Source organism: Canis lupus, chromosome 1 (genome assembly GCF_003254725.2).
Source record: "Canis lupus dingo isolate Sandy chromosome 1, ASM325472v2, whole genome shotgun sequence".
Lineage (NCBI taxonomy): Eukaryota > Metazoa > Chordata > Mammalia > Carnivora > Canidae > Canis > Canis lupus.
Window position 1 is genome coordinate 36,299,796 of NC_064243.1, and position 25,397 is coordinate 36,325,192.

The 25,397-nt window shown below is 38.4% G+C and overlaps 1 long non-coding RNA gene across 5 annotated transcripts in view; it reads left to right on the forward strand.

Annotated features, from left to right (window-relative positions):
- LOC118351272 (uncharacterized) overlaps positions 1 to 25,397 on the forward strand; it is a 69,907-nt gene that overhangs the window by 20,054 nt on the left and 24,456 nt on the right. For 4 of the 5 annotated variants that reach the window (XR_004806472.2, XR_004806477.2, XR_004806475.2 and 1 more), the window contains 3 exons: positions 4,113 to 4,297; positions 12,275 to 16,167; positions 17,976 to 18,115. This is a non-coding gene — a long non-coding RNA (uncharacterized LOC118351272). The remainder of the gene's footprint in view (positions 1 to 4,112; positions 4,298 to 12,274; positions 16,168 to 17,975; positions 18,116 to 25,397) is intronic. The other variant, XR_004806473.2, reaches the window with a different exon arrangement.

Here is a 25,397-nt window from a genome sequence, read left to right on the forward strand (position 1 = left end):
GTTCACTTTTTTAAGAATGGAAAAACTGAAAAAATTGGTACTGACTTAGGTATTGTTATATACAAATTAGGTTAATCTGTGGGTTGATAGATCTGCTTGTTCAATCCAACAATTTGTCATTTCCCTCAATCTTTGGTAGCGTATTTCCTAAAAATCATTCAGCAGTATTATTGAATGAAATAGTTGTTTTTATGTAACATTGTTATGATCTAGGGCAGACATTATTAATAATATAAGTAAATAAATATTAAATAATGTACCAATTAAATATTTGCATTATCTGCAATCAAAAACATTTCCAGGAATTATAGTAGCTTTGACATCCAAAGTTCTTCCTACAATTACAGAAATCAGATTTCTGGGCAGTATATTAACTTTTTTTTTAAAGGAAATTTATTTTTTTTAAGATTTTTATTTATTTATTCATAGAGACAGAGAGAGAGGCAGAAACACAGGCAGAGGGAGAAGCAGGCACCATACAGAGAGCCCGACGTGGGACTCCATCCGGGGCCTCCAGGATCACGCCCTGGGCTGCAGGCGGCGCTAAACCACTGCGCCACCGGGGCTGCCCCAGTATATTAACTTGAAAGAAAAGGAAATATTGTATATTCTGGAAAAACTCTCATTAACCATAACTTTCTTCTAAAAATAAAGATGGACTGATGAGGTAGGCATGACTGTTTATTTTCCCCCATTTAGAGCTCTACAGTCTGAGTGAGGCAGAAAATGTCCTCCCTCTCCTTATAAGGGGTGACCATATATCCCAGTTTGCTCTAGAAACAGTCCAACTTTATATCTGCTCTCCTGATATAATTATTATTAGAACCCCCTTACACTCTCAAAAGTGTTCTGGTTTGTATGATAAATTATATGGTCACTCTATTCACAAGTCTAAGAGAAAAATTCAAGCTCCCTACCTACACATACATCCTCGGTATAGATTCCCTTCATGCACATGAATTGCTGGCCATAGCATGAAATCTTGTGTCCAATTTCTTCTATCATGTGTAAAATGGAATCCATTAAATCTATATTCCCCTTGGTTTTTCTCTATAAAACCAAATTACCTGCAATCAAGGCTCAGTTTATTTCATTTGTATGAATCAAACACCCATGACTTTCATGGAACATCATTTAGGATTGGTTTAAATTTTGCAAACATTTATAATTAACTACGTTTTGCAAACATATATAATTTAAACAGTACACACTCTAGGATGGACTAGGTGCTGTTTTCCAGAAGAATGTCTTAGTTTCAACTAGATCAAAAGGCCAGATACAGTAGAGAGGAAAGAACCTCAGACTTGGGGTCTGGAGCTCTACACTCAAGTCCATACTCTGCCCTCTATGTGGAGAGGGACAATAAATGACAGTTTTCCCAAGATTGTCCTGATTTACACCTGCTATTCAGTGTAGCTATTAAGAGTACCCCTTCTCATTCTCAAAAGTGTTCTGGTTTAGAAAGTAAATGATATAGTCACCCTACTTACAAGCCATGTAGAATCAGGCAAATAACTAACCCTTTTGTGTCTCCATCTCTTATTTGCCTAAAATACCCATCCCAGAACTTTATCTTGAGGAGTGAATGAGAGTGCAAATATGAAAAAGCATTTAACAACCCAATATACCAAGCAAGTGTAACATATTAGATAAACTTGCTATTTTTCATACTTCTGCCTGGGGTAAACAAGATCAAGGATTTGTAGATTTCCTGTGGCTGAGGCTGATTCTTGCTAACAGTGCAGTTGCTGCCTCTTCTCTCAGGGGCCCAGGCAGCTCAGTGAAAGGGACAGTGCACCTTTTTTTCACCCTGTCAAGGCTCTCCGCCACATCCTGTGTATACCACACTCACTCCTGCTTCCTAACCGTTCTGCATGTTCTCCCCATTTTCTGGAATATCTTCTCTTTGCCTCTCTCACTGTTCACATTCTTAGTTAAACAACCCAAGATCACATCTTTTGAAAGAAGACTTTTGTTAGTATGTTCAGGGGTTTGGGGGTGCTAATATTCTGGCCACTTAAGTTTAGGTACAAAACAATGAGTAAGAAATGAAGTATAGTTTTATCAGTAATGGAAAGCAATGATGCTACAATGAATGGAGAGCTCTGACCAATGGCTGGATTAGCTCTAGGCTGGAGTGGGGAATTCTATTTCCTTCTCTATCTAGATCTTGAAATTCATATTCTTAGGTATGCCAAAAAGGGAGAGAGGAAAGAAGAGAGAGGGCTGACCTATAAAGCTAACTCTGAGCCCACTGGTTAGAAGACCTCAAACCTTCTCACATTTGAAATCATGAAAGGATGACAAATTCTCTCATCCCAAACTAATTATGTTCTTCTTTAAACACCATTTTTACTTAGAGACAACACTGCACACTTTAATTAATTGTTTTCTTATTGTTTCTTGATGGTCAGTTTTTTTTTTTTTAAAGATTTTATTTATTTATTCGTGAAAGACACAGAGAGACAGACACAGGCAGAGGGAGAAGCAGGCCCCATGCAGGGAGCCCGACGTGGGACTTGATCCCAGGACCCCAGGATCATGCCCTGGGCCGAAGGCAGACGCTAAACCGCTGAGCCACCCGGGCTGCCCTGATGGTCAGTTTTTAAACAGTGATGATATTATTAGCTCTCAGATATCACTGATTGGTTCTTCATTTCTTCAGTATCTTTGAGAGAATCTTAGGAAAACTGGACTCCTACTAGGTAACTGTTATTGGTTGAATGATTGAGTTGCAGGCTTAAATAGCTATACTTTTGGGGCATAAACCTTGAACTTTTAAAATTTGATAAGATCACATGGTGGGACTGTCCCATAATGCTGAAAATATCCCTGTCACTATATTACTGTAAAGACCCTAGTCCTGCAGAGAAGGAGAGGAACTGAGATTGTATCTCTACAGTTGATCTGCTTTGTTTGCTCTCATGTCCCACACCTGCATCTCCTCGTACACTGCAGGAACTCAGTAAAATTTGTTCAATGATGGACTAATTCCACATTTAAGAAACTAAATGGTAATTTATGAATTTGTGATAAGAAATCTAACTTGATCATGCTGCCTGCAGCATTCAGGTCTGTGTGAGGAGGAATTCTCCATCTGCAGTTAAGCCTCATGGGAAAGTGAATGACAATGAGCAGCATGGATTCAAAATCCAGAGGTATCGGGTGTTTAATGGCATCATGGCGTGATGCATGTTAGCAGGGCTTCTGAACCATGTGAGAGGAAAGTATGTGGAGGCAGAAATCTTACCTCTTTATGTGGACTCCTGAAGAGATGCCTCAAGACTGCAAAGCTGAGTTTATGTATTTATTTGAATTGCAGTCTTCTGTGTGTTTTTTTTTTTTTTAATCTACAAAGCTGTTTGCTCTATTTGGCTCTAAATAATTTCAAGTGGATGATTTGTTTCTGATGACTATGTTTAGGTCTCTGTGAGGATGTCTCTGTCACTGGAAGAGGAACACACACCATATAAGAGCTTGCCCTACTCAGACATGCCTTGAATTGGCTCTTCATGGCAGAGCAGTAAGCAGGGACTGTGTCTTGCCCATTGCTGTATCCCTAGTGCCCTGGCACTATAAACTCTGTGTATAGCACCTGGCACAGAGTTTGTGCTCAATGTATATTTTATGAGTAAGTTGTAACTATTAGCCAGAATGGGTGTAAGGATGAATCAAAGCTGAAAATCATACCAACTCCTATCTGGAATTGGAAGATAATATTAGCCCTATTTTTCGAGTTTTTTTTTTTTTATGAGCCAGGCATTCTGCATATATCATCTTATCTAATATAAAAGGAAAACACTGGGATTGTTTCTAAAATAGAATTTGAGAATCAGAAGGACAAGCCATTTGCACAGTCACAAAGCAACAGAGCTCAGATGTAAGCTGAGGTTTGATCTCTGATTAAGCCATTCTTGCCCACGATGCCTCATGAGAAATGGTGTGCTTTGAGCAATGGAATAGCACCATTGCTCTGACATGACACAGCTCCAGCTGTGCACACTCCTACCTTCTTGATGGAGGCGCCTGACCTCAAATCAGCAAGTCCACACAGAAGTGAAGAGTGCTATTTTTTGAGAAAAATAGTTCTCAGTTGAGCCGTGCTCTTTCAGGTACCAGCCTGTGGCATCTGTGGCACCAGGTGAGAGTAACCATGGACTGATTAACCACAAGCCATCTATTTCTTCAGCTGCTCAGGACCTGCAGTGAGTTCCAGATGCCAGTTTATGCAGCATAATATTATAGGCTGAGTGACCAAAACATTTGCAAGGACAAGAACTTCTTCGAGGTGCTAAAGGTAGGTCTCCCTTGGGAAATGAAAAGGTTGCAATGTCATCATTCTTTAAGTTCTAACAAAACACTCATAGCTTTCCTTTTAATCTGAATGAAAAATCAATACAATTTTACCCTGTGGCAGAAGAGAACTGAGACTTATATTTCAAAATAAACATCTCTGACATCCTCTTTGATGCACAGTTTATTTTGATTCAGACAGTTACAATTTGTTTTTCCTCCAGGAAGTAGGGGTGGCAGTGTGCATGTCACCCCCTTTGTTCCTTCTCCGAGTCCTCACCATTCTTACACTCATTCACAGCCTCGTACAAGCCACAGATCAAAATGATTTTTACATGTGCTGGAATAGTTCAAGAGAGTTCATGTTTCAGGTTGGTCAGCAAGATAGCACCTCTATTTTATTCAGTGCTAGGAACGCAGCTCAGTGAGATCATTCTCAGAGAGCTGGTTATTTACCCGGCATTAGTTTCTGTAATAGTAGTTTGCAGAGGTCACGAATGCAATGCTCCCTGTTCTCTGAGTGCTGATTGGAAACCAGGACATTTTGTAAACATGGTGATTATGCCTAGAAATTTTTACGTAGGTCCAAGACCAGTTAGGGTCGCTGATTACTGTGCAGAAGCGGGCAGTAGAGAAAAACCAATCAGGACAGAATACTGTACCCTAACGTGACATGCTTCTACCCCAATTTTTGGCCTAAATAATGAAGAAAATAAGATGTTCTACAGAACTTAAAGCCACTCACTTTCTACACTGTGTCTGCAAAGGAGAATAGGAATTGCAATCTTTAGGTGACATGGACTGTCTTTGAAATTATTGTCAATGAAAATAAAGCCCTTAATATATTCTTTAGCTAGTATCACACCTCGTCTATAATGACACAGGTCTGTTACTGGCTCTCTGATGGTTGGGATGGCTTTTAGAAATAAGTGTCTCTCACGGACTATTGACATAATAATGGTTGTGGACTTGCAACCACAGTCTCAATCTGAGCATGCAAGATGTGTCATATTGCTCTGTTGTCAAATAAAGTCTATCCTGAGCCTCCATCTTGTCAAGCTGGTGAGAAGCTGGTCATTGTTGGTGACTAGGAATTTTCCAGTTTATTCTAGAACAACAGTGGCAACCACAATGAGAAGAGTAACAACACCTAACCCTAACTTCAAGGTGGCCCCTCTAGTTTCCTGTTAGAATGCAATACTCCAAGCCTTTAAGGGCCTTAAAAGTCAGTGTCTATGTGGCTTCCATGCCTCATTTTGGCAAGAGATATTTTTCGATGCCAAGAATTCAGCTTCATCACACATCACTATTTCTTATATTCTGCATATGAGTGAAACCATATGATGACTGTCCTCCAATTGACTTATTTCACTCAGCATGATACCCTCTGGTTCCATCCACGTCGAGGCAAATGGTGGGTATTTGTCCTTTCCGATGGCTGAGTAATATTCCATTGTATGTATATACAACACATCTTCTTTATCCATTCATCTGTCAAAGGGTAGATCCTGTTCAGTGCCTTCCACATATGATTGTGTTATTGCCAGCTGTAGGTAGAGCGTAGGAATGGCTTCCAGGGACCCTCCCTATATATGACTCATTCAGCATTGTAAAACAATGCTATAGGACCAGAGATTGGTTGTAATATATGAACCTATCCTGAGACACTGGAAATATGTGGGTATTGGAGGAAAAATAAGGTTTGAAATGTTTAGAGCCAGAAGCTAGTCCGTGGGGTATTCTCTCAGTCATCAGGTGTTTAATGTTGTAATTCCTACTGATGCCTCGTGAGGACATTCTCTAAAAGGAAATATCTGTTGATGCATTATATAATTATAAATGTAACATATATTTTTCTTTTTAAATTGAAAATAATGAAAAACATTATCAGAATTTTTGCATTTTTAGAGCATGAATCTATAGCAGAATTTTAAATACTAAGTACTCCTCTATGTAAAATCACATGTTTTATGCATCCCAACATATTAGCTCACTTCCTGGTATATCTGAGGTACATTGCCCTGAAGTAACCTGGAGGTTCCAGAGGAACTGGCAAACAAAATTATTACTAACATAGCAGAAATCCTCAAGAAATAAATGGTCTAGTGACAGAACTAGATTCATTGATATGTCACTAATAGTAATTATATATTACTATATTAATGCTATAATGTTTAATATATTAGTTTTATCAGTGTACTTAATAATGTTTTAATCTATGTAATTGGATAATTAATGGAAATATCATATAACTAGCTAGCTCACTATAATAAGGCAGCAGACTAAAAATAAATTTTTTATATGCCTTACTTTCAGATTAGGATAATTTCATACATTATTATCCAGAATTATTAATTATATATAAATCTGGATGCTATGGGAAGAGAATATTCTAGTGGAAGCCAAAAATGTAACAGAGACAATTCTGGCAAAAGACAATTTGGTTCAGGGATGCTTGGATGGCACAGTCAGTTAAGTGTCTAACTCTTGGTTTTGGCTCATGTCATGAACTCAGGATTGTGAGATCAAGCCCTGCATGGGGCTCTGTACTAAGTATGGAGTCTGCTGAAGTTTCTCTCCCTCTCTCCCTCTACCCTTCCCTACCTCACATACACTTACATACTCTCTGTCACTCTCTCTGAAATAAATGAATAAATCTTACCAAAAAAAAAAAAAAAAAGACAATTTGGTACAAAAAGACAAAATTTGGCATATTGAACCTCTCTTACTGCAACCAAAACTAAAAATTTGTATGGCCATCAGAGCACACAGGGATTTCAACAACTTTATTGGGAGAATTCATTGACTTTGATAAATTCCATACTTGGCTTTGTAAATTGACTTTAGCACTGTTTTATAAAGAAAGTAGTTGTTTTTTTTCCCCCCAAAGCATGATCCTCGTTATATTTATAGGGAATTAAACAGAATGTACAACAGACAGTAGAAATATTTTTTAAGTAAATATGAACAACAACAGCAAAAACAAAAAGAACAATGTTCAAACTGCTATAAAATCCCAGGTAGTGCATCCAAGATACAATGTTGTATATATTGTATAATTTAGAAAGTATTTCAATGAGTCAGACATAACTTCCTGAAAGTCAGGAGGACTTTCTAGACAAGGAGGTACTTGAATGACACATCAATCAAATACAAATGTGCAACATGAACACCTTGAAGAGCAGAGAAGAAAGAAGAGTCACTTTTATTGGTAATAGTTTGTATTATTTTTAAGCATTCAAAAGAGTAGTTATGCCTATTACATTTTAAAGTGAATAGGATTTGCCCTTCAGAGGGTACAATGAAAAATAGTGTTCTTTAAATAATGATAATTACTGAAATCATGGGAATTTTTTTAACAAATTGTTGTATTTGATTTACTTCTGTATAAGCACACTGAAAAATGTCAAAATGAAAAAGCAAATGTGACTCAATTATTGCAAATCATTTGTCAGAATTAAATCATGGGAAAATGTGTAAATATGAAATGTTATCTAGATAAACAAAATACCAAATATTACTACTTTATTGTTGAGTCTACATCAAATGTGATTGGGTGACCTTATTGTATGCTACAGTTCTCAAACCTTATGAATACTTTTAATTCTTTTGTCAACCAAAGATTCTATGAGAGGAAGTGATAAGCAGAGATAATGAACATGCCCTTGGCTTGCTTGATAATCCAATTAGAGAAGAGGAGTGACTCATATGAACACATTGGAAAAAGATTTAAATTGGTTGCCAATTTTGGATACCTGGGTGGCTCAGCGGTTAAGCATCTGCCTTTGGCTCAGGGCATGATCCCAGAGTCCCAGGATCGAGTCCCACATGGGACTTCCTGCATGGTGCCTACTTCTCCCTCTGCCTATGTCTCTGCCTCTGTGTCTCTCATGAATAAATAAAAAAACCTAAAAAATGTATATAAATTTCTTGCCATTTTGACATAAAATAGTGACTTCGATGACTGTATTGTAAATGCATAATGCAACCCTACAGTGAAGACATTGATGTGCCAAATGGGTCAGTAGGAATCATCACTGAAAGAGTATTTAAAATTGGTCACCCCCAAAAAAACAAAACAAAACAAACAAAAACAAAGCTTGAAATGACCTGAAATCCTCCAGCTCATATATAAAATATAGACTTGATAGAGATTTCCTAAATTTGACAATTCTAAAGATTTACATGATCTTACCAAAAGGAGTGTAGAGCTGCAAGAAATGCTTCTAAACCTAAATAAAGATCATGATACTGCAAAATTCAGTGGACCATGCTAGAAGAAATACTGAATTATCCACCTTTTATATTGAAAATACACAAATGTCATATGAAAAAATCATTGAAGAGTATGCGGCCGAAAAGTGTAAGCAAAAGCAATTTCACATAGGTGTGTGAGACAATTCTTTTAAGAAAAGTAGTTGTACAAGTAAAGCTACTATATTTATGGATTTGTAATGTTTTCCTTTTTTAAATGCTTTTAAAATTTATAATCTGCTATGATTTCTCCTCCTAAATTTATTTTTAAATCTAATTGTATATTCAAAATTTTTTAAAGATTTATTTATATGAGAGAGAGAGAGAGAATGAATAGGAAGGGCAGAGGGAGAAGAGGAAAGAATTCTGAAGGAGATCCCCTGCCGAGCGTGGAGCCCGAGGGGGGGCTCTATCTCATGACCATGACATCGTGACCCCAGCAGAAACCAAGTCAGATGTTCCATTGACTACGCCACTCAGGCACACCCATAATTTTTTATTTTTTAAAGGAGACTCACTAAATTGTATAAGCTTCACATCCATGAAACCCTTGGTCTATCACTCTCATTTTAAGTTCCATTCCAATGTGAAGGTTTCTCCCTTTCCCCTTTTTGGACCACTCTCCCTTCTTGCCTAGAACACATTGTGCTTCACACTTCAGCTGGGAAGATCAGAAGATGACTTCTGCTTTAGGAGCAATCACCTACTTCCCAGAGAGAGGCAATGTCAGGGAGAGTGGGGGAAATAGCAACCAGAACAAAAGCTCTTCCTCTGGGTAACACTCTGCCACATTCAGCTTATTAATAAGCGTGCCTTCCCCTTGCTATGCCAGTCTCCTCTCCTGTCTCCTGTTCATTCTTCATGGCAAAAGCAAAAATTAAAGCAATAAATGAAGACCTTACCTGATCATGTGACTCTCACTGGTTTATTTATGGGGCACCTGCTCTGCCTGAATGATTCTGTGCTGTCCACTGGTGTTGTTTTCAAAGATTTTGGGCTTTAAAGAATAACCCTGTATGGTAGTGGGAGATAAGGTTGTGGGTAGCCACTCAGGAGCCCAGAAGAGCTGTCATTTTCTAATTGATATGCTGGACTTCAGCATAAGAGTTCCTGAAAGAATGTGTCTGTGTTTAAAAGGATTTCAAATATCATTAGTCTTTATGCAATTTAAAATTCATGATTTGTTAAGTCTCCTCAAGATCCAGCCTAATCTCATTGACTGCTGGTCCATGATATATGTTCTCTATTTCAGCCACAGAGAACCACTTCTTTTTTCTCAAACATGCCAGGTGCTCGGGACCGCCCCACCTCGCACACACTTTTCCCACTTGTATCCAGGAGTGCCTTCCTTCCCTGTCCCAGACACAAACTTCTTTTCCTCTCACTTCCAGCTTAAAAGCCATGTCTGCTCAGTGGTGGCTCTCTTGACCCTGTTCTCATTTCCTCTTGCCCTCTGGCAAGCCCAGGCAATGATTTATTGATTGATTCAGTTTCAGCACAGGACTTTGACATTGCCTCATAATTATTTGTCCTGTTCACTCATTATGAGTTTTCCTACAGAATTTATCATGTTAATCTTGTATCTTTGAGACCTAGCTCAGGACCTAGTAACATAGCAGGTGTTTGGGGAAAAAAAAGTATTCAATGAATGAGATTTAAAAAATAAGATAAGCTAAACAGTGTTTGTCAAGTCAAAGGAATACTTCCCTGAGAAGTCATTTCTTGAGCTACAAGCTTCCAATTTGTGTTTGTGCTAAACAAACGAAATGACAGATATGTCTTGCCTTCATTTTACTCAGTATTCCCTCTTCCCCTCTCTGATTCGCACAGCCTTAGGCTCCCCACATGATGTTTCCTTCTGGTCAGTTCGAGGAATTGTATAAATCAACAGATTCTTCCCTATTAGTTGCTTCTTTCCTTTGAAAGGAGAAAGTGCAGGGTATGTGTTTGTCCATTGCTTTTAGCTATTTTTTTCCATTGCTTATTCCACTGTGAAAAATCTAAGGTCTCTGTTTTCAGGCATCTAAGGAAAATCCTTTTCCTCTTCTTTTGCATTTCTGAGACAATCTCCTCAAACCACTGCAAGGTGTAGGATCATGTGAACATAACAGTTTTATCAAGAAAAGGGAAAGTTCCTTTAAAAATACATGAAGACAACAAATATTTACTGAATACAGGGTATGCTATGTAATATGTAATAGCGGTCATAGAGGTGACCAGGATAGACAGGGTCCCCGTGGAGCTAGTTGTCTAGCTGTGGAGATGGGATAAAAGGAATACTCAGTAACAAATTATAATTTTTAGTAATTATGGAGACAAATGCATGAATGCCCAGCCCAGGATGCTATGTTACTGTAGAAGAGCCCACTGTCAGGTGCATGGGCCTCTAGTTTGACATCTGAAGATGAGCAGCTGTGTGATGTGGGGAAGATGGGTGGAGGAGGGGAGCTTTAAGGACAGAAGGAGCAGCATGTCTAGAGATTCTGAGCTCACAGGAGCCAGCAAAGATTGAGGAAGAGAGAAAACGTCTGTGAGACATGAGCAGAGAGGGTTAGAGAGAGTGGCTGGAGATGAATGTCATGGACAGAGTAGAATAACAAACCATTGTGGTCAGCCTCGAAGCTCTGATACTTCTAGAGGTTCTTTTTCAGACTGACTTTCTTATCTCCGCTTTCTTGCTTCTTTCTGCTGTTCAATTATGAATAAAACACAGTATTTTCTCCTCTTTTCCTCCCAACTGTAGTGCATTTTAGCCAAATTATGGGTAATTTAGGCATTTGTGGAGATGCATGGAACTCCCACCATCTTTTCTGTGTTTGCCTCTGGGAAACAAAGCCTCCTGCAATTAAAACAGCCTACTTCCTGTGTTCTTCTGGAGCACCCCTGTTTCCAAGTTAGAAGGTGGCTGCCTTGCCACACAGGTGTCTTATCTCTGATGACTGCGAGGAATGAACATTTAAACTCATTCTGAATAGCAAATGATAAAGCTCTTCTATCTGCCAGGGAAATTGTGGTTTCCATAATTTTATTGCTGAAGAAATAGTTGTCATGGCAATAATTTACATAACTTTGAACAGCCATTGGTTAAATGCTGTTAATGGTGTGCTTTCAATGCACCAAGAAAGTATTGTATAATGAGGATTTGCTCAATGCTTTGTCAGAGATGGTGTATTTCCTGGTTTTGCTGACATAATTTATCAAGTTTTGAGAGCCTCAGGTGATTTCTATACATGTTTATTTTAATCCCTCAAGGTGTTCCATTATGTCAGGAATTGTCCCTTTGCTTCTTTGTGCTTTAAACCTTCATACTCAATCCATCCAGTTTGGTCGTGTGGGTTTACAGAATGCGTTTGTGAGATCTGAATCTTAGCAACTCTAAAATAATTTAATTGAATTAAAAAATATTTTTGAGTGCCTACTGTGAACAGTACATAATACCAGGCTTGGGAATAGAATGTATTCTGAGGCATGTGCCTAAAAAATGCAGAAGGAAATTTGGAAATAAAATGTGGTGAGAAAAAAATTTAAAAAAATAAATAAAATGTGGTGAGATGTTATGATTAATATCAGAACATTATGAAATAAATATAAACATTACTTAATGTTATGATTATATTGCTATGAGTTAGAACTTGCAGATCATGCCACATGAGACAGAGGTTGGTGTGTGAGCACTGGAAGTCACTGCTGAATTTTCTGTACTCCCTTCTGGTTTATTTTCTTACAGTTCTTGTAAAAGGGAGGCAGCATAATGAAGTCATTAAGAATGGAATCTGGGACTCCTTCAGTTAAGTACATTTCTTATCTTCTCTGGTGAGCCCGTTTCTTCTGTAAAATGAGGTTATAAAACTATTTTCTTTAGAGATTCCTTTTGAGGAATAAATGACTTACTACACACAAAGTACATAGAGGAGTGACAGCATATGCTGAGCAATTAATAATAATAATGACAACCTTATGATGATGGTGATGTTGATGAGTGAAGGACAGTGAACCACTTAGGTACATGTGGCACAAACTGGTTTCCTGATTCAGTCAGGAAAACTAAATTTCTTCAGCAAAGTTGGATTTAGTCCAACTTTGGGTTTTTCTTTTTTTTTTTTAAGATTTTATTTATTTATTCATGAGAGACACACAAAGAGAGAGGGACAGAGACACAGGCAGAGGGAGAAGCAGGCTCCATGCAGGGAGCCCGACATGGGACTCAATCCCAGGACTCTAGGATCACGCCCTGGGCTGAAGGTGGCGCTAAACCACAGAGCCACCGGGGCTGCCCCACTGGGTTTTTCTAATCAGTGAATTGTCTGGCTCAAACAGATGGACACATCCATCAATCCATCCATCCATCCATCCATCCATCCATCCGGTCAGTAATCACTGATTGAATAAATATAAGTTGGGAGTCATAGGTTAGATGTTAGAGGTATAGTGATGAATAGACATAGTTGGGGTAGGAGAACAATCAATGGTTGTAGCTAGTTTGGATTTCATGGAGGAGTAACATTGTAAATACACATTGGGTTACTGGCGCTGGGCTGCTAACATTTTACTTTGCCGATTCAGGGTGCTTAAAAGAGCCAATTTCATTTTCATTTTCATCACCACATCTTAACCCCAAAGCAGTAGAAAGAATATGATATCAAAATAGATGTCTATAAAATTAAATATATTTAGCATTTAGGAGAAAAAGCTATTAACCTGGCCCAAAATAGATGCTTGATAATTTCTTGTTGAATGAACGTACCATTTCCTTATTTTCTTCAGGCCTCTACAGACCAGTGAATCGTTGTTTGCAGACCAGTACTTAGGAATATGGAAGAAAGTGGTCTTCTTTTCGTGTATTTAGATTAGACTTTGCAGACACCTTTTACTGCATACCTCTTCAAGGAGAAAACTAGATGCAGAGGTGTAAGGTTATCCCTTTAACAGAGGTAGTCAATGATGTTTAAATAAAAACGGCTTTCAAGGGGAAGGCTTGGAGTGTTCTTTGATAAATTATGGGAATGGATTTTAGTTCATAAATCAAAAATTTGTATGAGCTTTTTGTGAATTTTATGTGCTTTGTGGTTGAAGGTTATATTCCTGAGAGTTTAAACAGAAACTTCATGGTTAACAGTTAAATATCTTAGGGAACACACTGCTGATGCTCAGTAGAGATAATGAGACAGGACCCATAGACCTATAACTTGAGAGACCTTTTATTCACCGGGATCATCTTTTATCAATTTCCCTTTGTTCACTGTGATCCTGTTTTTGAGGAATGTTACTATTTTCTCACCTTCTATCCTTTATCTTTCCAGCACACAACTATAATAGACTTGTGTCAGCAGGATGTTTCTTCCTAAGGCTTATCAGATACCACCATGTGCAACATTTTCATTTAATTTTCACCAAGGCGGAACAATTTTTTTCTTAATAGTTTTATATGCATAGGAACCACTGATCCAGGATTAGCTATAATCCAACTGAATTCTTAAGATTGAAAGTAACAACTTTTCTTTTCATAAGGATAGAATATGTTTATCTAATAAAAGGGTGACTTTATGCTTTTTAAAGTGCCACAAGTTGAAGGACAGCAAATTAGTGTGGGATTGGCACATTGAAAGGGTGTACCTCTCTGCCTTGTGATTGTCCCCATAGACTTGGATTCTCTGGGGCTTTGAGAGGCTGACTGATGAATAGTTTTTTTTTTTTTTTCTAGAGATGTCAAACTTGCAGGAATGAAGAGTCACATTTCCTGCAAATCAGAGAGTCTTCTTAAGGCCTGTCTCAAGTGGGCTGTGACAGACAGACACAGAATGGTGATAGGGCCAGGAGTCCACCTTAGCTTCCTTGGGATATAGAAATCAAGTTATTTCACCAAGAAATGGCATTGTTATCATTTAAATTTTCTATTTTGATTGATTTTTCAACTTCCTGTAATGAAAACAAGTTACTTTTATAATCTCTGAAAAAGAGCATTATGCTTTTTCAAATAAGAGGTCAAGTATTATATGCCAAACACCTAAAGTTCTTAAGGAGTAATTCATATTTTTATTCAAAGCCTATTTGCTCTCATTCTAATGTGTTAGTTATTGTGTTATTAGCTTATATCAATGGAAAAAGTGTAAACAGCAGAAGATAAAAGAATTTACAGTTGCAAAAGCACCAGTTATAATTTCAGAAGAAAACACATCCTGACAGCATGAAAAGTGGCAAAATATTCTGAATCTAAACATAAAAGAACTTTTTTAAACGTAAAAATTCCAATCCATTCCACTGAGTATAGGGGCATAAACTTTGTATTCCTTGATTCTTTCCCCCCAAAAAAGTAACATTATATTTTATATCTTTTAAGTAAGAAGACAGAGATCTATGTATTATGCATACATTTTTTTCTTTTAAATGTGTTAAAAAGGAAATTCATTATATAGGTCATTACATGGGTTGGTCTTACCTTATTTGAATCTCAGCTTCTTCATCCCTAAAATGAGTATATCAGTCAGTGTTCTTCAGAAGTGTAGAACCAATAAGATATATAAAAATGATTTTTATTTATTTATATTATTGATAATGATTGGTTTATGACAAATAATGGTAAATGATGAATTTATATTATATTTACTTATGTATAATGTGGTTAATTATAAGGGATCAGCCCACATGATTATGGAGGCTGAGAAATCTCATGATCTGCCACCTATAACCTAGAGTCCCAGGAAGCCAGTGGTGTAGTTAGAAGGGCTGAGAGACAGATTCAGTGATGTAGATTCCAGCCCAAATCCTCAATAGCTGAGAACCAGAAGCACCAAAGGCAGAAGAAGATTGATGTCCCAGGTCAAGTAATCAGGTAGAGAGCTAATTCATCCTTCCTCTGCCTCTTTGTTCTATTCAGGCTCTCAACAGATATCATGTCCACCCTCGCTGGGGAGGATCATCTACTTTAAATGCTAATCTCTTCCAGAAACACTTTCATAGACACCCAAAAATAATGTTTAATCAGATATCAGAGCATCTCATGGCTCAGTCATGTTGATGTGTAAAGCTAACCACCATATTAATATATGATGCTAATGCTACCTGCCAGTCAGTGTCTAACTAGAATATAGAAACTACACAGGAATTATTAAAGATGTTTCATATAAAAAACTGTACTCTATAACAGAGGATTTCTGTAATGAGGGACTAGCTATTAGGAAGGAAAAAACTCCAAAGAGTATAAAAATAGTGAAAGTAATGGCTGAGATAGAGCCCCCAGGGAAAGGATCCTTCAGAACTAAGATCCAGACCTCATTGGAAAGGGCATGGCCATGGCTCAGTGAATGGCACAGAAGATACTGTGGTACCATGCTTGTAGCTCTTGCCAGAACTCCACTGAGGTGCCAGTGGAATATTTTGTGAAGCTGCCTTGGGGAGTAGGGGGTGTTGGGTGGGGTGTGTCAGAAGTTTCTGGATAAGCATCCAAAACACAGGAGTCTCTTTAACCCTGTTCTCTAGTTAACACTCTATCTCTTGCCAGGTATCCCTGACTCCAATTGTACTCTGATATGAAATAGGGCAAGTCTCTGGAAAGAGTATAATGAATTTCAAGTCCTTTGAAAAAAATAAATTTTGAGCCGGAAGTGAGGAGAGAGTGAGAAGGTAATATACATACACTGAAAATGTTGAGACCTTTCTCCAGAGGGATTTAAGGCTTATTTTGCTGAAAATATAATTAGCTGAAAATATAATCAGCTTGGTGGTTTCTCAGCTACATCCCAAAGGAAATATTAATTTGATTTCTTTAGGTTGCAAGAAACATAAAAAAATTATTTCTAGCTTAAAGAAAAAAAGAATTCATTGGAAAGATATTAGAGAAGCTCAAAAAATGAAAAGAAGGGTTGAATGGCCCTTGAAATATGGAAGGGAAGGTCCTAGTGCAGCACTGGAGTTTCAGAAGCAGAAATAAATACTATTTCTATCTTCACCTGTGCCATGACCTCAACTCAGCCGCAAGTGAATGTCAGTCCCCAGGCCTTGCCAGTAGGCAGAGGAGACAGCCTCTGACTGATCCAGCCTGGGCAAGATTAAGCCTTGCCTGAATCCTTCAGTGATGACCCAGAGCATGGGTCACAGGGTGTGATCATTACCAACAGACATCTGAACTGAGAGTCAGAGTCAGAACTAGAAATACTGGCATCCTGTTGAGTTAAGCATCCAATGGAGAGAAAGCTACACAAAGAAGAAATTTTATTTGTAGCCTGTTCTTGCTAATAAAAATGTGACGAGCTATCTGGAAGCAGCCAGCCCTGTTCTCTCATTTGATAGCTGGTCCTTATTTGGGAATCTTCAATTTGTGACTGGTAGGACTTCATTTCCATCAGATAAAGCCTAGCAATAATAAACATCTTCCTGATAACTGCTGTCACTCCTTTCCAAGGAACTGAAAATGGTAATTAATGCAAAAGCTGTGTTTATTGGTTCGTGAAATTGAGTGTGTACAGTCCTTTGATACTGTGTCTTCTTGATAGTGAAAGTTTGGGAGGGGGCAGGAAGCATACTGCACATTAAAGATTCAATTTATTTTACAAGATATTACAACAAAGGCAACCTCATGTATATGAAAGTCTTGGGCTTTTGTTTGCTTTGCCAAAATAGAGACAACAGAACAAGAAGCAGGTGTTCTTTCCATTCTCTCTCTTCCCAGAGTCTCAACCCACTCCTGTATTTTACCTCCTTAATAAGGCAGCCACAGAGTTGGAATGACATTCTGTTTCACTCAAGGACACAGCTTAGAGGTCTGTCCCTAAAACTCCTCTCCTTGTTGATTTTTTAGTGGGAGGCCAGGGTGAGCAATTTTATCTGATAAATTCCCAAAGCCTGCAAGGGGGCATTGAGGCATGGAAGAGTAGAAAGACACCTTCTTCAGTAGAAGGAAATAAGAAACTGTTTAACTAATATGGATTCTGGAACTAGTAGCCTCACAGGAAGCCCTGAATATGCTCTACGTTTCATTATTTTAAGTTGTGAGTTTCAGCTGTGGACAATTCTGAGTTGGGTGGAGTTTTGTGATCAAATATTAGTCATGATGGAAGTGAAAGAAATACTGAAGGGAGTCTCTGAGGAATTTTACACACACATACATGCACACACAAATGAGGAGGAAGCTGCATAACCACAGAGACAGAGACTGGAGTGATGCAGCCACATGCCAAGGAATACCACCAGAAACTGGAAGATGAGTTTAGGCAAGAGTTGGAGACTTTGAACAGAAATAACAGGAAAGATCGTCAAAATTTGGAAACTTTCTGGATTGGAAAAATCTAGTGCTCATTACTGAGTAACGAAAAGGAAAAGAAGTTTGAACAAAGACTCGTGATTTTTTTTTAGTAAAGCAGAAACCTTATAATTAAGACTAATTAAGAACTTATTAAGAACATTTACTTCCCATCAACATCTATTTTTTTTAGGTGACTTCACAGAGGCTACTACCATTGAGCTGAAAGAAAGACATAGTGGCAAGAAGACCATGAAATTAAGCAGTATTGGATAAAATGTCACAGATTCTTGGCACATGGAGCTAAATAGAAACAAGTGGATCAGAAGCCCAGTAAGTTTTTGAGGGAATTGTATTGTTAAAGTCATCACAAGCCTGGACTCAAAAAAAGCCTGTGATTATAAGTCAACCAGAAGACTACTAATTTACCTGTAGGATATGGGCTAAAGAAACTGTGTAGCCCCCCAAAAGGGAACACTTCCCAATGCCCAATTCAAAGGTGACCATAGAGTATAATAGAAAGAAACTCCTCAGAATAAACAGAGGCAGAGTCCAAGTGCAAATTTTTTTCCATTGCTAAGGCAGAGATTCTTTATTTCCTCTTGGAAGGGTTGCTTTTTACTGTGAAATCTCCCATTCTCCCTTTTACACAAGGAAATTTTAATTGAACTATGGGTCACTGGTATATAGGAGACACACCTATCCCCAAACACCATATGTCACCAAGGGATCCTGGCCTTTGTCCCAGACATGGTGCCTGGATGGGACTTTGAGATGACCAATTTAGGGAAGCAGTGAGTGTGTTTTACTTGTAGGGAAAGGGTGCACCAGAGGGTCAGACTGTGCAGAGGTGGTTACTGCCCATAAACATTTATGCTTCACCTTCTATCATACTGCTGAACAATGGTGTCTTGTTGAGTGTCGCTGTTACCAGTCTTGATTGCTTCAGGGTGAGGTCATATGATCAGTACTCATCAAGAAACTGAAAAAAAAAGAGATATGTATAATTTCTGGTTTAAGAAGTGGGCTTGCCTTCTCTGCCCTTTCCCTTTCTGCCTGGATGCAGTGAACTCTGAGACCTTAGGGAATGGCAGAGCCATGAGATGGCAGGAATGAAGGTTCCTGAATACAGGTGAAAACATTCACTAACTAGGAACACCTGAATTGGGTTGTTACACGAGAGAGAAGAAACAGCTTTTATATTAAGTTGTAGGATTTATTTATTATAGCATTTTGTGTCATACTAATGTATGCCTCGGTATACATTTATACCACACACACGTATGCACACACACACTCAGACATACACATACCACATACTACTCACAGCCACACAGACAGAAATAGATCATACTCAATTTTGTATATTCCATCGGGAGCCTGTCTGACTTCAATGCTTCTGCCAGCCAGCACATGTGCCAGAAGGTCCTCAGATCCATGATCTCTTGGGACCATTGAGGACATATTTACAGTTAAAAGACCAAGTTCTTGGTTAGCAAAGACTAATGCTGTGGTTTGGGATTTATCCAAAATGCATTGCTCCTTTGAGTCTTATCTCTATTAAAAGGGCTGGAAGCCTTTCGCTATACATGGAGATGGGTACATGAACTGGTAGGGAATAGAAGCAGCTAGAACTGGAATGGACTTATGGATAATTACGTAGGTGAAGAAGTGAGGCAGTTTTCAGGAGATGATGACTTGCTGGTGGTAGAACTAGGTTTAGGGGTAGTATCTGCTAGTTCTTTGTTCAGTGGTCTTTCTGCCTTACTGGTTTTCTTCCCAATTTCAGAAGCCACTTAAGTCACACGTTGGGGACAAATCAGTAGCTCTAATAAAAGGTTTATTCCTAGAGGAAATTAAAACTATTGGCAACAATAAAGTTCAAGATTACTTGTAAGCTCCAATCATCCTGCTCTACATAGCTTCATGAAACATTAAATAGAAGGTGGTTATGGGGGATGCCTGGGTGGTTCAGCAGTTGAGTGCCTGCCTTTGGCCCAGGGTGTGATCCTGGAGACCTGGGATTGAGTCCCACATCAGGCTCCCTGTATAAGGCTTGCTTCTCCCTCTGCCTGTGTCTCTGCCTCTCTCTCTCTCTGTGTCTCTCATGAATAAATAAATAAAACCTTTAAAAAAAAAAAAAAAAGAAGGTGGTTATGGCCAAGAATCAGCACTGACTCTTCACTCATTATGAGATTTACTGTTTTCTTAAAAAGTATTTTCTAATTTGCATCCTTAATATTTTATTTTAATTTTTTATTATATTATTTATTTATTTATTTATTTGAGAGAGAGAGAGAGAGAGAGTGAGAGAGTGTGTCAGAGACACAGGCAGAGGGAGAAGCAGGCTCATGTAGGAAGCAGGACGTGGAACTCAGTCCCGGGTCTCAGGGATCAGGCCCTGGGCTGAAGGCAGCGCTAAACCGCTGAGCCACCTGGGCTGCCCCAATATTTTATTTTTTAACTTCATTATTTCTCAAAGTTCAAAAATGTATTTAAGTGTATCTTCTGCTCCTTGCTTCTTAAATTCTAGTAGATGGCCTTGCCATATTAACAAGGATCTTGGGTACTATTAACATGAGCTATTTTATTTTATTTTTTAAAGATTTTATTGATCTATTCAAGAGAGAGAGAGAGAAAGAGAGAGAGCAGCAAGCACAGGAGAGGGACAAGTAGACTTTGTGCTGATTGTGAAGCTGGATGTGGGGCTCTGTCCCAAGACCCTGAGATTATGAACTGAGCTGAAATCAGGAGTCAGACATGTAACCAACTGAGCCACCCAGGTGCCCCAAATGAGCTGTTTTGAATTGTGACTTCCATCCAGATCTACCTCTACTGCTGTACTATCTTATCCAACTTCAGAAGACTGGAACTTTCACTTTCCGTCTAACAGTGAACCATTCACCTGACCCCTGGTACCATTTCTGTCTAGTGCTTCCTGAAGTTTGCACCATCACCAACTCTCTCATTCTCTGTCTCATATGTTTAAAGTCTCAGCCTGTATACATGTTTATGTCTCTAAAAACAATCCCCAAATTAAATCTCTCAACATTGAGCCTAAATAATAAAATAATACAATAAAGTTAATACTTTATCTCCTTCTTTCCCTTGGCTATCTGTCATCAAAATTCTTGAGTTTTCCATATTCGCTCTCTCCTTGTCATTTCTCCTTTGCTCTGTACCTCATTGTAGTAAGGATGTCCTCCAAAAGTCATCAGTAATTTCCTAATTACAAGCATTGGAATCATTTTATTCCTACCTTCTTTGACTTCTTTGTAGTATTCAATGTTGGTTATTACTCTCCTTTTCCCTTGGCCCTCTCAGTTCTCCTTCTACCTTTCTAACTGCACATTCTCCATCTCCTTTAACAAAACATCCTGTTTCCCTTGGGATTTAGCATTTAAACCAGGGATTCACATAGCATCTACTCTTGAGATTATTGTGTGAATGAAATGATATAATTTATATAAAAGTTATGACAACGACTTGGGACAGAGTAAGTGCTTAGAAAAAATGTAATCACTATTACTGAGTTCAATTTTAGATTGGTTGATTTGAAATGAATGTGTCAGCTAGAAATAAGGATCTTGATTTCAGGGGTGAAAGCTGGGGTTGTGGATCTGGATTCATCAGTGCACATGTGACAGCTAACGATATGGCAGTCCATGAGTTCACCTAGGGAGCACATCACCAAGGTAGGCTAAATTAAGTTGAGGTAACATCCCCAAGACTTAGTGACTTTCAGCAACAAATGATTAGTTTCCACTCCTGTTATGTGTCTACTGTTGGTCTGCAGAGGAGTTTTCTCATTGCTGTCATTCAAGAACTAAGACTGCATGAAGAGCTGTGGATTCAAATATGGACAAGAGGAAAAAGAGCTCTAGATAATCTGACATAAGCAAGGAAGTACTTTGGCCTACAAGGGATGCAAATTTCTTTGGCTCACAATTTATTGGGTAAAGCTTATCATGAGGTGCACTCATCCATAAACATGGGCACCAATCACTACCAGAGTATGTCTAGAATGAAAAGCAAAGAGAATACTTCAGAGAACGTGCTGTATTGTCTTTTACTACCTTCTACATTTCCCTTCCCCACCCCATTGCCTACATTGTTTTTCAAATCTCATTTTTCTAGATACTCGAGCCTAATACTTTTTTTTTTTTTTTTTTTTTAAGAAATAAGTGGCTCAGTCAGTTAAGCATCTGCCTTCAGCTCGGGTCATGATCCCAGAGTCCTGACATAGACTCCTACATTGGGCTCCTTGCACATTTGGGAGTCTGCTTCTCTGCTCCTCCCCTGGCTTGTACTCTCTCTCTCTCTCAAATAAATAAATAAATAAATAAATAAATAAAATCTGAAAAAAATAAAAAAGATTTATCTATTTATTTTAGAGAGAGGGAAGGAGGAAGAGAAGCACGGGGGAGGGGCAGAGGGAGAGGGCAAAATAGAATTTCCAGCAGACTCCCTGCTGAGCATGGACCCTGACTCCAGGCTCGATCCCAGGATTCGGAGACAATGACCTGAGCTGAAATCAGAAGTCGAAGTTTAATTGACTGAGCCACCCAGACGCCCCTCCATCTTGATACTTCTAAACATCTGTGACTCTTTACTCTCATTCACTCTTTCCCTCTAATTTAAATATAAAATTCTATCAATTCAATTAGCAGCATATTTGCTAAATTCATTCCCTCCTCTCTATCAGCTCTGGGACTATTATTAGAGCCTTCAAACTGCTTTCGATCAGAATGACCTTCTAAAACACAAATTTTGTCATCCCTCATGGCTTTAAAAATAGATTTTTGTAAATAATAAAATAATTATCAGGATTGGATAAAGATGGAGTGATGTGGTTATGTACTAGAGTTTTTATTTATTAAAATACAGACTGGGAGTGGAAAAATTGTAGAAAACAGAAAAAACATAAAGGAACAAATGTACATGTCTCCCTGTGGCATTTGATATTATCAATTGCTCCTTTTTGAAACTACTCATATGGTTCTATCAGACTCTCTAGTTTTCTGCTCACTGCTTATTTGCCTATTTGCCCTTTACTAGCCCTTTCTTCCTCTGCAGGGTGCTTAAATATTGGTAATCCTTGGGGCCCTATTTTGGTTCAGCTTTCCTCCTTCCTCTCTTACTCTTTAACTTCTCTCTAGTGATCTCATCCATATCTCACCATCAGTCCCCCTGCCACACCCAGCAACAACCTTTTTATTAATGTTCTCTTAGTATGTAAAGTATAGTATGTTGAAAAGTTAGCTCATTTCCTCCCCCCACCAGTATTCTTCTGCTCAATTCTTTACAGGTTGCACAAACCAGACATACGAGAACAGTCCTACAGTCCTAAGTTTCCTGTCTTCTCTACTCTCTACGCACAATTAGAACAAGCACTTTTGCTTCTAGGCTAACTCCCTGCAACCTTCTTACTATCTTCCCCATCCCCATTGCCGCTGCCTTGATTCAGGCACTCATCTAACTGCAACAAAGATTCTTCATGTATCTCCCTCTACCTCCTTAACTTTCTCCCAATTCTCAATCCACCAGTATATCCTGTCTCTACTGCAGAAGTAGACTGATTCTTCTAAAACCCAAAGCAGATCATAATATTCTCCTTTATTTCTTCAACAGCTTTCTATTGACTTCAGGATGAAATCTGAGGTCTTGAGCATGGCACAGGTTTCCATAACCTGGCTCTCATTTGCTTCTCAGTTTTACTTGCATCTTATCTCCTCCAAATTCCTCAGGAGCACCTTGATATTCAAAGATGCCAGTTTTTGGTCTTGTAAGGTACCACACTGTTTATTTCTCTGTAAAGATCATACACAGTCCCTTCTGCCTGAGATGCTCTTCTCTTACCCTTCCTCTCTCCACACACCTGTTTCCTTATAGGTCAAGTATATTCTACTCATCATTTAAGATGCCACTCTGGGGTAAATTATTTATAACAGTTTTCCCAGCACTCTTGAAACCTCCCTCTCTGTTCTAGGTCCATTCTCTGGCTTCCATAACATTCTTTATTCACCTTTAACCTGGCAATTGGTTATCAAACTATAAAGGAATTTTGCATTAATCATTTTGTATTCCCTCTTGAGGGAAAATACTTTATTTGTATCCCTAGCACCTAGACTAGTACCTGGCACAAACATGGCATTCAGAAATACTTGTGAAATAAAGGACCATGTTTAGTGATCCCATGGCACTTTGTCCAACAATTTTCTCAGTGCCTCGTAATTATTTCATTTATATATCTTTCTCTACTGAATCATGAAATATCCCTAATATGCATGCAATTCGAGACACAAAGTACTATAGAAATATTACCTGATATTGTCCAATTTGAAATTCTTTATATTTCAAAATACTGTTCAATATAAGGATTTATTTCAGAGTTTAATATAAAGAAGGATATATGAACTGTTATTATTTTAATGGTGACTGTAAGATACAGAAATGGAGAAAACCTGATGCCAATTTCATTTAGACTTTTTTCCTCCTCTATAGTTATTTTAATTCTCTTAGTTTATCAAGATTGTCCCCAACAATCTTAGGATAAGATTGGACAAAGTCATCCTAAGGAAATTTGAAGGAATAAGAAGAAAGGAAGAATAGAAGGGGGAAAAATGAGCAAAGAATAAAGGAAAGAAGGAAAGGGGGAAGAAAAGAAAAAAATAAGAAAGTTTACTTATCCAGAGTTCTTTTTTTAAAAAAGATTTTATTAATTTCTTTGACAGAGAGAGAGATAGCGAGAGAGTGGGAGAGAGAGCACACAAGCAGGGGGAGTGGCAGGCCAAGGGAGAGGGAGAACCAGGCTCCCTCCTGAGCAAGGAGCCCTATGTGGGGCTTACTCCTAGGACCCTGGGATCATGACCTGAGCTGAAGGCAGATGTTTAACCAATTGAGGCACCCAGGTGCCCTCTTATCCAGAGTTCTGATGTTTATTTAAAAATAAGGACAATTTTTTTCTTAAAGATTTTGTCCATTGATTCATGAGACACACACATACACACACACACACACACACACAGAGGCGGAGACACAGGCAGAGGGAGAAGTAGGCACCATGCAGGGAGCTGATATGGGGCCCAATCCTGGGACCCCAGGATCATGCGCCCAGCTAAAGTCAGATGCTCAACCACTGAGCCACCCAGCAGGTCCCCATAAAACAGATATAAAGTTATCTTTACATATATTTAAAACCACATACAAATATTTATACATTTTTTAAAAGATTTATTTATTTATTTATTTATTTATTTATTTATTTATTTATTTATTTATTTTAGAAAGAAAGAGAGAGGGTAGAGCAGAAAAGAGGAAGAAAGATCTTATGTAGACTCTCTCTTGAGCATGGAGCCCAATGAAGGGCTTGATCTCACAACCCTGAGATCATGACCTGAGCTGAAATCAAGAGTCAGATGCTTAACTGACTGAGCCACCCAGATGCTCCAAAGTACTTATATATTTTTATTTATTTATTTTTAAATATTTAATTTATTTATTTGAGAGTGAGGGAGAGGGAGAGAGAGAAAATCTTACCCAGACTCTCCGTTGAGCATGGAGCCTGACTTGGAGCTTGATCCCACAACCACAACGTCATGAACTGGGCTGAAAT